This window comes from Octopus bimaculoides, chromosome 19 (genome assembly GCF_046866305.1).
Source record: "Octopus bimaculoides isolate indiv1 chromosome 19, ASM4686630v1, whole genome shotgun sequence".
In the NCBI taxonomy this organism is placed as follows: domain Eukaryota; kingdom Metazoa; phylum Mollusca; class Cephalopoda; order Octopoda; family Octopodidae; genus Octopus; species Octopus bimaculoides.
The window spans coordinates 10,208,100-10,223,099 of NC_142946.1; the positions used below are offsets into that span (position 1 = coordinate 10,208,100).

General features: G+C 32.5%; 1 protein-coding gene across 8 annotated transcripts in view; it reads left to right on the top strand.

Annotated features, from left to right (window-relative positions):
* Positions 1 to 15,000, top strand: part of LOC149131760 (uncharacterized) — a 1,392,655-nt gene that overhangs the window by 1,233,717 nt on the left and 143,938 nt on the right. The gene's annotated exons all lie outside the window — the stretch shown is intronic.

The window sequence follows — 15,000 nt, forward strand, 5'->3', positions numbered from 1 at the left end:
AGACCAAAGGTTTCGCTTCTATAAAGCCCTACATATCGTCAGACTCTAAAGGCCGAGGTCTTATATATGTGCGTGTGTGTATGTGTGTGTGTGTGTGTGTGCGTGCGTGCATGTGTGTGTATAGGGGTGAGTGTTATCTTGATAGAATTATATTTTTCTTGCAGTTTTGGTTTCATAATGCCTCTCTCACTCTATATATATATCATCTTATAAAAATCTGCCCAATTCAATGTTTCTCTTAAACATGAAAATATTTGCAGCTCTTTTGTAAAATTGTGTAAATTAAATGATATTTATATCTCACTGGCCGTTTTGTTTCTTTATATTGCAAAGGACATATATATATATATATATATATATATATATATATATATATATATATATATATATATATATATATATATATATATATATATATATATATACATATATATATATATATATATATATATATATATATATATATATATATATATATATATATATATATATATATATATATGGCACATATTCTTTTATATTGCATGAAAGAGGCAAACATTTCTTTAACGTATTAAAAATTATATATTCACCTATATACAAACATAAAGTTAATCATTAAACGCAACACCAAGTTTAAAAAATGAAATTAAGAAGAAATATAAATATATACAAATATAAATATATATATATATATATATATATATATATATATATATATATAAAAATATGTATATATATATATATATATATATATATATATATATATATATATATATATATATATATATATATATATATATATACATACACACATATAAGCATATATTATTATTATTAGCCTTATCATTATTTATTATTATTATTATTATTATTATTATTATTATTATTATTATTATTATTATCATTATTATCATTATTATTATTATTATTATTATTATTATTATTATTATTATTATTATTATTATTATTATTATTACTATCGTCGCTATTATTATTTGCTTCGTTGGCACTCAATAGAACTAAAACAATAGAAATATTTTACTTATCAAGTGTCTTCCTTTAATCACATATTTGTTAGAAAACGAAGCGGGTAATGTGCTGAAGTTTTGAGCTCTCACGTGGCTCAATTCGGCCATTGTTCTCGTCCACATATTTTCAGTTGAACAATGTAAAATAGATTTAATGTAGGTGGCTATATCATACGTATTTGGCTGGCAGATTGCACGCGTTCTTAACGTTGAGTTCGGCAGACTTCACTGCACTTATTGACTGCATATATAGATAGATAGTTGGATAGATAGATATAGATATATCTGTGTGTGTACGCATGTATATGTAATATATATATATTTATATATGTAAATTAATACTTTATAGCACTTAATGAAAATAGACAAAACAATACTCTTTTAGCACGTCATCATTTTGCTCTTTCATACGTTTCTCTCTCTCTCTCTCTCTCTCTCTCTCTCTTTCTCTCTCTCTCTCTCTCACGCACTTCCTATTGCTCTCTTGCTCTCCTTTTCTATTTGTGTCTGTCTGTCTCTCTATCTGCAATATAAGTAGGCGTTGGATCACGTCGCTCGTTTGGAATTTTTGGCGTCATAAACGTACACGCACAATTGTTCACATAGTTATATATTGTTTTACGTGGCTAAATATATATATATATATAGATAGATAGATATGTACACACACACACACACACACATATATATATATATATATATATATATATATATATATATATATATATATATACGTATATACACATACATGCATATATATATATGTGTGTATATATATATTGATATATATATATATATCACTGACGTGTATGACGTCGTTGGTCCCTTTGTCCCATATGTACTCAAAAGAAGTTCCCTTCCGCAGTAGCTTTGGCCTTTACAAGGATGATGCACGGACAATGATATCTAGACGTGCAAATAATCTTAGAAAGGACAACACCAGCACCATGAATTCCCCTGGACTGACAGTCACGATAGAAACCAACCTGAAAGCGATGGATTTTCTTGATGTGACCCTGGACTTGGAATGTTGTGCCTATATACTCATTAGGAAACCATATGTAAAGCTATCGTACATTAACACAGGTTCCAACCTATCCTCAAGCAAAGATTGTTCATGCTGCCGCCCCGTACTACAATGACAGTCTGGCTGCCAGCTCTTTCAAGGATAGAATTAGTTACAGACCAGACCGTAACTCCACCAAGAGACAGCACCACCGGCAAACGTTGTGTTTAACTGATATTTCATTAATTGATCTCACCATGTTGAACCGCAATGTCAAACTCAGTCAAGATGATGAAAACGAAAGCGATGACGATAATGATGACGGTGGTAGCGGTGGTTAATGCAAATTTGGATTTAAATAGAAATAATATAATGCCTTAATATATTCTTTTCTTCTGTAGGTACAAGGCCCGGAATTTTGGTGGGAGGGCGCCAGTCGATTAGATCGACCCCAGTACACAACTGGTACTTGATTTATTGAACGCGAAAGGATGAAAGGCAAAGTCGACCTCGGCGAAATTTGAACTCAGAACGTAGCGGCAGTCGAAATACCGCTAAGTATTTCGCCTGGCGTGCTAACGATTCTGCCAGCTCGCCGACTTCGTAAAATAAAATATCCTTTCTACTCTAGAAACAGGGCCCGAAATTTTGGAGGAGTGAGCCAGTCAATTAGATCGACCCCCAGCACGCAATTGGTACTTAATTTATCGACCCCGAAATGATGAAAGGCAGAGTTGACCTCTGTGAAATTTGAACTCAGAACGTAAAGACAAATGAAATCCCGCTAAGCATTTCGCCCGGATATGCTTTAATATATTACGACGAATATGCATAGGTGTGTGTGTATATATATTTGCTTTGTAATTTTATCAATTCTCTATCCGTGTATATATAACTGTATTTATGTGATAATCTTTAAAAAACATATGCAGGAGAATTATTTTTCTATATCTTAGTAAAATCTTTAAATTCTAGTAAGCAAAATAAATATTAAAATAAATTTGAAATAAAAAATCTATAAAAACAAATAATAACTCATAATATATACAAATAAATTTATAAATACATGAAGAAAAAAATGAATAACTAATTCTTAATGCCAATTCGTTTCCTTCGTGTTTCTTTGAATAAGCAAGATTTCTTTACGTTTCCTTCAGGACTAAACTTTCGTCTTTTATTGAAAACTCTATGATAATTCATCGCACAACATAGCCAATCTTGATCTCTTTCTGCTTAAGGTTATAGTTTCTTCTTAAATGAAAATAAAATAATTACAAAAATCCCTCACCAGGGAGAAATAAATATTAATATCACCCTCAAAGCAAGCAGATTCATCTCATCTCATTATTTCTATATTTATTATAATCATTATTTTTATTAATTCTACAATAATATTATTATTAATCTTCTTCTTCTTCTTCTTCTTCTTCTTCTTCTTCTTCTTCTTCTTCTTCTTCTTCTTCTTCTTCTTCTTCTTCTTCTTCTTCTTCTTCTTATTATTATTATTATTATTATTATTATTATTATTATTATTATTATTATTATTATAATCTTCTTGCTGACCTATCACGAGTTTTCGAATTGTCAAAAAATCATATTAGGAATAAACAATAATAATAACAATAATAATAATAATAATAATAATAATAATAATAATAATAATAATAATAATAATAATAATAATAATGGTTTTTTTTTACGGCATACCGGAAGAATTTTGATGCCGACTATTCAGAATACATTAACATTTTCATGGATCTCATAGTAATTTTCACACGGTTCCCTTAAAACTATGTTATTAAATGGAGGAAATGATTGCAAATTTAGGAACACGACACTTCCTCAAATTTATAAGCCCTAAGAAGGGGAAAAGGGAGAAAAATGGGCAGAATATTATTGCACTGAATCGTCAGTATTCGAAGCAAGAGCAAAAAGGTGTGTATCGTTCGTGTTTTCTTTCTTTTTTTTTTACATGGTAACCTTGTTAGATATCGAATCCATAACATGTGTTGGTACTTCATGAATGATAAGACCCTGGCATTGGAGAATTCATTAGCTTTTTAGTAAGTTTTAGCCATCATGCCTAAGGCTACGCTTGAGTACTTTAACTGAAATCACTCATGTTAATGTTTAACACATACGTAGATCTGAAGGTGCATGGCTCAGTGGTTAGAGCGCGAGCTCACAATTATAAGGTAGTGAGTTGGGTTCCAGGTCCAGGTTGTGTGTTGTGTTCTTGAGAACGATACTTAATTTCCCGTTGCTTCAGTTCACTCAGCGACATCACTGATGCCAAGCTGTATTAACCTTCGTCTCACCCTTGTATAACGTTGGCGGTGTGGAGAGGAGAGGCTGGTATGCATGGGCGACTGCAGGTCCTTTTGTGAAAACAAACTTGCCCGGACCTGTGCCTCGGAGGGGGAAATTTGTTGGTGAAATCCCATGGTCATTCATGACCAAAGGGGGTCTCTATCCTAGCTCTTATCAGCCAGACCTTCGATTAAAAATTATGTGTGTTTGTGTTCGTCTTTGAATTTGTGTGTGTGTGTCAGCGTGCGCATGTGTTTATGTGTAAGCGTTTTCCTAGAAATCGTGGTTTATTTCATTCGACCATGTAAGATAACTGCATCGAAGTAAATAAAATTACTTCGCTGATGGAATCGTGTCGTTGAAAATTTCAGGAATAAAAGAACTTTGAAAGCTACATTTTTATAAAACAAAATATATTAAATTCTAATTTACAAGAATTACCTAGACATTGTACACTTTAATAATCGCTTTGGATGATGCTTCGACAACCAGATACAATGTGATTCAATGATTCATTGTAAGTCTTATACATTCTCGAATTAAATTTCATATCCTGCTCAATCTTTACTGGTTTCTTATGGGTATTCATTGCTTTTGTAACAACTAACAACCATTCTGTGTGGAAGGTGAGCCTGCTCTACTCAGTAAGTAATCAGATATCCATGTTATTCTTTTCCACATTATTCAGTCTTCTCAAATATTGTCCATATAGAAACTTACCTTTTCACCATTTTAACATGACACCTTGTTCTTATTACAGGTTATCAATCTGTTCTAAGTGTTTTAGAAACAATTTAAGCTGCTTCTTCCTTTTTCGTTACGATCATCTCTTGCTTTCGTTTATCACAGTTTTGTCTTTCTTCAAGGCAGAAAACATACTTTTCTTTTTTTTTCTTTTTTTTAAATTTTATTTGGACCATCACTAATATAACATAATCCCATGAATGATAATGTGTAAATATACAAATTTTCAATCGGAGTTTAGGGAAATCATGAAGGCAAAACAAAAAAAACAAAAAAAAAGGAAATTAATGGCTGCTTTCAATTTACAGCACCCTGTTTTCAACTCAGAAATACGCTGATGGTGAATACAGAGAAAGGCAATGTCTGTCGCAGAAAATATCGAAATAAGTTCTGAAGGACTACGAAAATATCTAGTAAATATCTAAAAATATCTCGCAATATCTAGTAAATATCTTCAAAATATCTAGTATCGGGAATGTGCAAACGTCTTTTACGTTTCGAGCCTACGCTCTTCGACAGAAAGGAACACGAGAAAATAAACATATATATACACAAGCCGGTAAAAATGCCTATCGGTGTTTCATCCGCTTTATACTTTCTGATTTCTAATTCCACTGAGGTTCACTTTGCCTTTCATCATTTTGCAGTTGCTAAAATAAATACCATCTGAGTACTGGGGTCAATATAATCGAGTTACGTCCTCCACCAAAATTGCTGGCCTTGTGGCAAAATTTGAAACCAAGAATGAGCATAGTGGAGGAAAAAATGGTAAAACAGTACATACATGCAATATGTTGCTGCGTCATACGAATTTGATTCTTAACAATGCCAGCACTGCTTTAGGTACCAAGAGTTATTCGTCTCTCACTCGTCTCTCTTTCTCTTTCTCTCTCTCTCTCTCTCTCACACATAAATAATTCACTGGAATCTGGAGTTTCTTGGTGCATTTATTCTGATTATTTTCCATCGAGACAGCTCCTTCTCTTTCTCCGTCTAGCTCTCTGCATCTATCTCTTTGTCTGTCCCCATACATATTAATGAAAGTCTTAAGTAAACGATATTTCTAGAAATATGATTGCTACAAAACAAATAATAATCAATAGTTACTAAGTTCCAAGTGGGGAGAATACTATACATACATACACACACATACATACATACATATATACATATACATACATATATATATATATATATATTTATATATATACACATATATATATATATATATATATATATATATATATATATATATATATATATATATATATATATATATATATATACATATATATATATATATATATATATATATATGCATATATATATTAATATATATGTATATATATATACATGCATATATATAATATATATATACATATATATATATTCATATATATGTATATATATACATGCATGTATATATATATATATACACACACACAATGTTACATTTGTTTTACATCTTGTGTGATATATATATATATACACACATATATATATGTATATATACTTATATATGTATATGCATACACTCTAAAGCATACGCACATATCACATACAAATATATGCACACACAGATTCCCACGGACAAACACATATACACACGAATTTTATGAGAGTATGCATGACTGTATGTGAAACTATTTCTGACGTTTGCATAGGTATACAAAAGGAAGCAGATAGTCAAATGCGATAACATTGTGTCTCTTTACTGGGTTTTATCTCGTTAAACTTCAACGATTCCTTAGTTAGTTGACCGCAAAGATACCATTTCGTATTTGACGGACATCGTTTTCAGGGACTGCAATATGGCTACGTAGGAGGCCAATGCGTCTGTCTTCCTATCGGTCCGGCTGACAGTTTTTCTGATCATTTCTCTTTTTATTGTACTTCTTCCCCACTCTGTATTCATCCCTCCCTCTACCTCCCATATATATATGTGAGTGTGTGTGTGTGTGTGTGTGTGTGTGTGTGTGCGTGTGTGTGTGTGCGTGTTTACGTGTGTCTTCATAGACATACACAATGATAGATTTATATATATATATATATATATATATATATATATATATATCTATATATATATATATATATATATATATATATATATATATATATATATATATATATATATATATATATATATATATATTTCAGTTAAGTATACAGCAATGACATACAGGAATACAAAACAATATGCACAATTTTGTTAATGCGATGGATTTGTGTGTAGGTCTATATAAGAGTATAGTATGTGAGTGTGTGTGGATGGTGTTCTGCGTTTATATATGTTTTCTGTACGCCAATGTCTAAGTACATCACCTCATCTTATCTATATGGCTGAAAGATTACGTATAAAAATAACTGGAAAAGCACTATTATTGTTATTATTATTATTGGTAGTAGTAGTAGTAGTAGTAGTAGTAGTAGTAGTAGTAGAGAGAGAGAGGGGGGAGAAAGAAAGAAAGAAAGAAAGAAAGAAAGAAAGAAAGGAAGAAAGAAAGAAGGAAAAAATCAGGGTGAAGTAACGCCATACAGAATGCATGAATGGACGAATTGAAAGAAGGAATACAATGATACGTGGAAAAGAATGAGGGAAAAACTATATGCGTGACATATACATATTATAGACACGTATATATATATATATATATATATATATATATATATATATATAACATATATACGATATACAAATACATATACTCTATATAGATATGTGCTTATATATATATATATATATATATATATATATATATATATATATATATATATAGGGGTTAGACAAAATTATGGAAACACCTAGCAACATAGTATCATAATTTTGGAATATCTATAAAACCGTCAAAAGTTTGTTTATTCTTATGTTTTTTTATTTATTTATCATTAGTGTTGCTTAATATGTTTTGCCAAAAAAGTTGTTTCTTTTCAGATATCATCAGAAAAAGGTCTTTAAGATTCATTAAAATGACAGATCTATCGGATTTTCTAAGAGCTCAAATTGTTGGTGCTTGTATGGCAGGCGCTAACGTAGCGAAAACAACCGAGATATTTGGTGTGTCAAGAAGTACTATCTCGAAAGCAATGACAGCCTTTGAGATAGAGGGAAAACTTCCCCGTTGAAACAAAACTCCGGAAGAAAGCCAAAACTGTCAGACAAGGACCGTTCGACTCTTACGCGAATTGCTATTAAGGATCGCAAAAGTACAGCTCCCAAAATTACTGCACAGCTTAATGACCACCTCTAGAACCCAGTTTCCACAAAAACTGTTCACCGGGAGCCACATAAAGCCGGATTTCACGGGAGGGCTACAATCAGAAAACCACTACTTTCAAAAATGAATGTCGCAAAGCGTTTAGAATGAAGAAAAAAATATACAGATGTGGTCCCGAGAGCAGCGGAAGAATGTTATTTTCTCGGACGAGTCATTCTTTACTTTATTTCCGACCACCAGCCGAGTATACGGGTGGAGACAGCCAAAAGAAGCATTTGACCTAAACTGTCTTCTTCCAACTGTTAAACATGGTGGAAGATCTGTGATGATCTGGGGGTGGGGGCTATGTCTTGGAAATCCGCCAGCCCAATGATTTCCCTTCATAGCAGAATTAACAATCTGCATTTTATCTTATCAAATTAATGATCAGATTAATGCATTTTATCTGATCAAATTCATCCTATGGGTGAAGAACTGTTTCCGGAGGGAAACGCATGATAAGGCCCCAATTCACACAGCTAAAGTTGTTACTGAATGGCACGAGGAACATTCTAGTGAAATTTGAACATCTTATCTAGCCAACACAGTCCTCAGATCTCAATAATATTCAACATTTCTTGTACATTTTAGAAAAACAAGCAAGGAGTCGATATCCTCCACTATCATCACTACAATATATTTATATGCATATATATATATATATATATATATATATATATATATATATATATATATATATATATATGAATCTGCATTCTTGGTGTATATCTATATATCCAGTTAATGGACTGTGACCAAGTTGGTGCAGTACTTTGAAGGGTTGGATCGAATGAATCGGCGCCAATATTTAATAATTTTGAAGCCTAGAACATATTCTATCGGCCACATTTCTCGAACCATTAAGTTGCGGGGATTTAAACCAACAGCGGTTGTCGAGAAAGGGTTGAGTAACGAACAGAAAAACGGACGCACATGTATATAGATAGATATGTACATATATAGATATGTGTGTGTGTGTGTGTGCGAGTGTGTATATAAATCTATAAATAAATAAATAAATAAATAAATAAATATAGTGAGAATTTACAAAAAAAAAGACGAAGACGGGAGTGGAGACAACAAGCAAATGTATTACTTTAACGCCCGGCTAATGAGAGAGTCGTTTACGTTTCGAGTCTACGCTCTTCAACAGAAAGGAACACAGAAATAAACAGGGAGAGAAAAATAAAAATGGTTTAGTGGCGAGCGATCTATCATGATGAATATATATATATATATATATATATATATATATATATATATATATATATATATATATATATATATATATATATATATATATAAATATATGCATATATCCATACATATATGCACATACATGCATATATGGGTACAGGACATCAAAAACACGTTAAACACAATGACAAACGAAACCATAAAAACGAACATTTTTCGAACAACGAAAAAAAACACAGAAACGAGACATGCAACATAAAGAATATTCCCCTTCGTCAGTTGTCCCTGTTAAGACGTACTTTTTTCTGTTTCTTCTTTCAATGTTTGTCTACCTAGCGTTCATAATAATTTTTCTATCGTCTTGGCTCAACAGCCCTCACCGTTTGTGTTTACTGTCTTGTTCTCACTGTCCTGTTCTTGTTAACACTTTCACCCCACGCAAAAAATTCCAAATTTTATTTAATTTGCTTTGCGGGAAGGACTGTTTGAAGGAAGTCGCGTATTGCCCTTGCCTTCGAAACGCGGAGTAGATGAAACAGGGACAACTGATGAAAGGGTATACTCTTTATGTTGCATGTCTCGTGTCTCTGTTTTTTTCCTTGTTCGGAAAAAGTTCGTTATCTATGTTTTAGTTTTCATGGTTTCGTTTCTCATTGTGTTTAACGTTTTTTGTGATGTCCTGTACCCATATACGAATGTATGTATACAAATAGATGTAGGTATGTACATATATGTATGGATATATGCATATATTTATATATTATTTATATTATTATATGATCGAACGCCACGTATCCTTTTCCAAGTAATGTATATATATATATATATATATATATATATATATATATATGTATATGTATGCATGTACGTATTTGTGTACGTATGAGTGAATTAACTTGGTAAATTATACATAAATCCGTTTAGTTTTAGTTTAATTAGTAATAAATTCAATTTATATTTAGCATTAATGAGATACACCGCACTTTTAAGCAAGGATTATTCTATTTTAGAAGAAAGATGGCATCAGTTATCTCATCCATTTCTCTTTAATTATAGATGATATTATTTACTTTTCAAACTGTGAAATACTACTTTCCATATTGTTCACGTCGAACATTTTGTATAATTGGCTTCGAAAATGTAAATTATTTTCTCGCGTTATACCAACAACACAATCTCAGACACACAAACACACTTGTATATGCGTGGATGAGTGAATGTTCATCAATGACTCTGTGTGTGTGTGTGTGTGTGTGTGTGGGTGTGTGTGTGTGTGTGTGCGTGTGTGTGTGTGTGTGTGTGTGTGTGTGTGTGTGTGTTTAATAAGCAAATAGAAATAACTTAGATTAGTCATTTGTAAGTACTTGAAGAGCATGGTCAATTTCAGTTAAATCAAATAACATACAGCATAAATCCATGTTTTCTTAAAGCGATATGCGTTTCTAGAAGTTGTTTCACAATTACCAAAAAAGCAAATGAGATCAGCTTTATATGAGAAGGAGATATAATCTCGAGAATAATGAATTCTCCAAACTTGACATTCTATTAACGGAAAGGAGAGCTTTATTGTCTGGAAATTACAGGAGAGCCATGGACACCAAAAAACATAGCATTACAGCAGTGGCTATAGGTGCAGGAGTGGCTGCGTGGTAAATAGCTTGCTTACCAACCACATGGTTCCAGGTTCTAATCCCACTGCGTGGCAGCTTGGGCAAGTGTCTTTTACTATAGCTTCGGGTCGACCAAAGCCTTATGAGTGGATTTGGTAGACGGAAACTGAAAGAAGCCTATCGCATATATCATATATATGTGTGTGTGTGTGTGTATATGTATGGGTTTGTTCCGCCACCATCGCTTGACAACTAATGATGGTGTGTTTACGTCCCAGTAACTTAGCAGTTCAGCAAAAGACACTGATAGAGTAAGTACTAGGCTTACAAAGAATAAGTCCTGGGATCGATTTGTTCGACTAAAACGGCGGTGATCCAGGACGGCCGCAGCTGAATTACTGAAACAAATAAAGGAATAAAGGAATAAAAGAATAAAAGAATATGTGTATTTGTGAGTATATATGCGCGTGAACAAACATCATGAAGAATGTATCAATACTCTTGTGATATCGTCACCCACACCCTACGCAAACATATAAGTACTTATATCTACATGTATTATGTATGTTTGTATCCCTGTCCCTCACTCTCTCAGAGTCTATCTATTTGTCTGGGGATTTGATTATGTATGTATGTATGTATGATTGTATGTGTATATTTATATATGTATGTATGTATGTATGTATGTATGTATGTATGTATGTATCTAGCTATCTATGTATCTATCTATTTATCTGTCTATCTATATCTATTCACATATACGCCCAAAGAAAAACTCACACAAATACATGTTCTGGAAAATATTAAAATGCATATTCCAATACACTAACAAAATTGCAACCGATCCTATTCACTTATTCTTTTATTTGTTTTGAAATTTAGCCGCATTTTGATTTTGTGTGTGTGTGTGTGTGTGTGTGTGTGTGTGTGTGTGTGTGTGTGTGTGTGTGTTTGTGTGTGTCTGTGTGTGTGTCTGTGTGTGTGTGTGTGTGTGTGTGTGTGTGTGTGTGTGTGTAATATTTAAGGGTGATCTTTTGTTTGCAAACAAATTAACGAACGCGTAGCTTGTATAGCATTTGTGAATAGGATTTATGAAGCGTGATCGATCTCAGAAACCGAAATTAATGTAAGGAATACATTTACACAGACACATACATACACACACACACACGCAAACACACACACACTCATACATACACAAACACACACACATATAAGTACAAGACGCTGTGGAATTATTACGGATAGAGTTCGTTCATTAGAAAAAATTTGAAATTTACAGACATTATCTACGTCGGTGTTAATATAACATACACTGAAATATTGCGTTGCATTTTTAGTTGTTTTAAAAAAGACAAAATCAATTTAGCAATATCATTGGTAAGCTTCATAATCCATACCATTATTTCTTCCCACGCAGTGGTTTAGTCAGTTGCTCTGTCTTCTGCGGGTTTGTGAATATAAAGTCAAGGTTTCGATTAATGGACCAGGTAAAAGAGCTCTACTAGATACACACACACACACACGTGTAGAGGTCTTTTTCTCGGTCCATTAATCGAAACCTTGACTTTACCTTCACAAACCCGCAGAAGACAGAGCAACAGATATATGTGTGTGTATATATATGTGTGTGTATATATATATATATATATATATATATATATATATATATATATATATATATATATATATATATATATATATATATATATATATATATGTATGTATGTATGTATCTTGTACAAATTAACACATAATTTCCAAAGAACAAATGATTTCAGTTCTATCTGTGAAGGGGAGATAATCTCGAGAATAATGACTTTTCCAAACTTGGCATGCCATTAGCGGACAGGTGAGGTTTATTGTCTTGAGAATACGAGAGAGTCATGGACACAGGTTTCTGCCTCAGCCAGCTACATCAATATGACAATTCTCATATGTAATCTCAAGAGACTAAGGAACATATACAGAAAAAAAGAAGCATCTATGCCCTAAGTAATTTGCATAATTAGACAAAATTGAGCTGAAAGTTTCCAAGTCCTAAGTAGATATGGCAGAATTATTGACTAATGAATTGGCACTCCGTCGGTCACGACGACGGGGGTTCCGCTTGATCCGATCAACGGAACAGCCTGCTCGTGAAATTAACGTGCAAGTGGCTGAGCACTCCACAGACACGCGTATCCTGAAAGTATTTCCAAAAGAGATTCAGTGCAACACAAAATTTAACAAGGCTGGTCCTTTGAAATACCGGTACAAAACATTTTTACTAGGTACCGGACTGGAACAGCGTGAAATAAGTGTCTTGCTCAAGGACTCAACGCTTCGAGCCGATTATCCAAGCGATTAAGCCACGTGTCTAGACATTGACTAATATATATATGCACGTGTATATATGAATGGATTTCTCTGTGTTTCTACGTCTGTGTATACACACATGCGTAAATTTACAATATACACTTCGGTGAATATATATTTACAGATACATTTTTGTAGGTAAAATCTTGAAATTCGTATAAGTTTCTTTAGAAGCATGTATATACACATTTTTATACGCATATGAAGAAGCGTGTACTTATTTGATAATTGTACGTACGTCAATCATATATTAGAATATAATTCTTCGTTTATACGCCATTTTTCATTTCTCTTTTTCTCTTCTTTCATCTCAACCTCCCCATGATAATCTCTCACCGCCATTTTGTATATGATAAAATATATGTGTGTGTGTAGGTGTATTTATATATGTGTGTTACTTGTGTACATGTGTGTTGTAGTGTGTGATGATCTCCATGTCTCCCTCGTTGCTCTCGGGGAAAACCCTTTGGCAAACTAGAGCCGTACAATGGGTGTCTACTGGAGATAAACCACTCAGATTCAGTCCACACACACACACACACACACACACACACACACACACATATATATATATATATATATATATATATAAATACTTACATACATACCTATATATATATATATATATATATATACACACATACATACATATATATATATACATATGCATACATATACACACACACACACATATAAAGACAAGAATGATATTACTACATTCTTTGAAATCTTTAAAGTGCAACACCGTACTACAGTACATCAACCTGTAGAAAATAAATGAATTCCATGTTTAGGCTGAACGCGTGTAACGTATTGTTTTTGTTTAGTCTCTGCTTAGACATGAACCAATGTACCTATGGCTAAATGCATTCTTATTTTGGTCATTTAATCATTTATTTATTGTTTTCAAGACTAGAGTATCTACGTTTATATTACACAATACTTTCTTAACTCTTTTTAAGACATCGATAATGAGTCTGAAGAAGAGTGAACGAGTTTTGTCTTGTAGAACCATTGTTGTTTGTATGATACACAATACAGTACTAAACTCTAAAGAAAGCCTATTCATCAGAAAATGTTTAAAGTAAAAGTTCCCCACATCATGCAAGAATTTCGTCCCTTAGCTTCCATTATTTTCTGTGCCAATGTCGAAGTCAAATATTTCATTTTCTCTGAAAGTCCAGTCTCTCTGCGTCAATTAGCATCTGTGATGGCAAATTTAAATACATTCCTAACGAACACTACTTGTAATTAGAAAAAAATTAAGTCGTATGGATTTCGATTTTACCTGGGTAATTCCGTATTGCGTAAATAATATATCAGTAAACTTGTAGCTTGTATTTATTTTCCACTCATCCTTTTAACTATCAGATCATTCAATTTCTTGATTGTTTCTTCATCTCATCACTCCCATGCTTAGGTACTTCTGGATGTCAGGTTAAGTTTCAGAAGCTTAGTATTAAGAGCCTGTACAAATTCCTCGTATGAATGACTTTTGGCATTTTGATTTG